The sequence below is a fragment of the Camelina sativa genome, chromosome 13 (assembly GCF_000633955.1).
Source record: "Camelina sativa cultivar DH55 chromosome 13, Cs, whole genome shotgun sequence".
Lineage (NCBI taxonomy): Eukaryota > Viridiplantae > Streptophyta > Magnoliopsida > Brassicales > Brassicaceae > Camelina > Camelina sativa.
In genome coordinates, this window is record NC_025697.1 from 15,334,628 (window position 1) to 15,336,748 (window position 2,121).

A 2,121-nucleotide genomic window follows, 5' to 3' on the forward strand; every position below is an offset into this window, starting at 1 on the left:
TCGGTCGAGTGACCGGACGAGTTGGCTCTTCTTGTGCTCCTCCCACTCGGTCGAGTCCCTCTCAGCACACGGTCGAGTGTCTGGTCAAGTGGGCAGTCGAGTTGGACTCCGGACCTTGGTTCTTCAGCCTTAGCTCTCTTGCTTTCTCCTCATGATTGCTTCACTTCTCCTCAGCATTGCTTCCATGCTCCTTAAGCTCCAAAATCACCTGTTTATGCATGAAAAGATGCAAATGCAATGCAACTAAACTCTAATGCAAGAACAGTCCTAAAGCTATGCAATAATGGTCAAAATGGATAGCAAAAGATGCAAAAGATGTGAATAAACTAAGGGAAAACAGGGTAAAATATATGAACATCAACACCCCCAAACTTAGTCTTTGCTTGCCCTCAAGCAAATAAACAAGACATAAGAAGGTAGGTGAGGTTTGAAAGTGGGATCTCAGCTCCTAAAGCTTGCAAATAGACCATCTAGAATCAATGTCCAAGTTACTAGTACTATGATGCAAGTTGAATGAGCTGTACTTAAAGATTTTAGACAAGCATATCACAACCTTTACTGATTTGAGCCTTAGATGTCCACATGCATTCAAATCAACCATTTCCTTTAACATTCATTAATCAAGAACATGAATCAATTATATGCAATGCTTAAACTCATTTGGCTTGGCAGTAAAAGGTTTAGAGACAATGATGGTCTCTCTTTAGAGTGGGGTTTATCAATATCAAGGTTCTCTCATAAAAAATGGATTGAGCTTTAGAAGAATGCTAAAGGTAAGAACACTTAGACACATACAAGAACAAAACCTTGTCTACCCAAAGGCACCCAAAGTGTTTATCCTATCAATCTAAACCCAATTGATCCTAGTGCTACCCTTTAACTTCTTCTCTTCTCTTTCACCCTTTTCTCTTTTGATTTTAAAGTCTTAGGAGAGGTTTCTTATTTGATCTTTCTAGTGGAATGGGAGATTCTTACTTATTTGCTATGGTTCTCTTTTCTTCTTATTCTTAAGACATAAAAGCATTTTGCTATACTCTTCTTTTTCTTTCTTTCTTTTCTTTGACTGAAACCATCTTTAAACAATATCATACTTCCCATTCTTTCACTAGACTTTGATTTTACTTAAACACATTCCCCTCCTAAAGACTCTAACCTTTTCTTTCTCTTTTCCTCTTTTCTTTTCTTTCTTTTTCAAACAACCAAATCCCAAACCCAACAATGAAATCACCTAGTCCTATCTAGTTTGGAAAATGCAAACTAGAACTACACAAGGCATTATTCTTGTCAGTTCAAACCTAACACTTTCTACCAAGCTCAATCCCAAAAAGGCCTCACACACTCAAGAATAAACATGGCTTGAAAGAAGGGTTGGTTAAGGGTATTGGAAACTGATTTTAATGATTCAATCAGCTACTTGGATCAACAAGAGTGGTAAAAAGGAGAAAGATGATCCAAATATGTATATGGTATCCATGAGTTTAAAGCAATGCACACATTGATATTTAACAGTCAATATTAAGTTCTTATAAGTAGGAAATGGCATCAAATCACAACATGCTTCAATTTAGACCAAATGCAATGCAGGAATTCAAGGCTTGGTTCAATCTTATGCTTCTAACCACTCAACTAGCATCAAAGTACTATTAGTTTGGGCATTGATCCTAGTCTAGTGAATTAAACAAGCTAACAAGGCAAAACTCATCATAGATCCCTAATGCAAATATTATACAATCCTACATGAAACATGCTAAACAAGATGCTATTATGCAATGCAAACTACATGAACACTCTTTTTTATAAAGAATTTTGCAAAAAAAAATCAAATTTTTAGGGTTTTTCTATGCCTTAGATGCTATGCAAGTATTAACATGATGATGCTAAAAATTTGAAATAAGAAAACAAAACACAACATCAAATGCTATCTCAAACCCTCCCCCAAACTTAAATCACACAGTCCTCTGTGTGAAAGAAATTTGTAAGAGGATTCAAGATCAAAAACAAAACACAACATCAAATGCAATGGTATTTACAAGGGAAGGTGATAGTGGTACCTCAAGGATTGGAGAAAAAACTATCCACATCCTCTTGCATGCTGTCAAAGGTGTAATTGGGGTCTTGTTG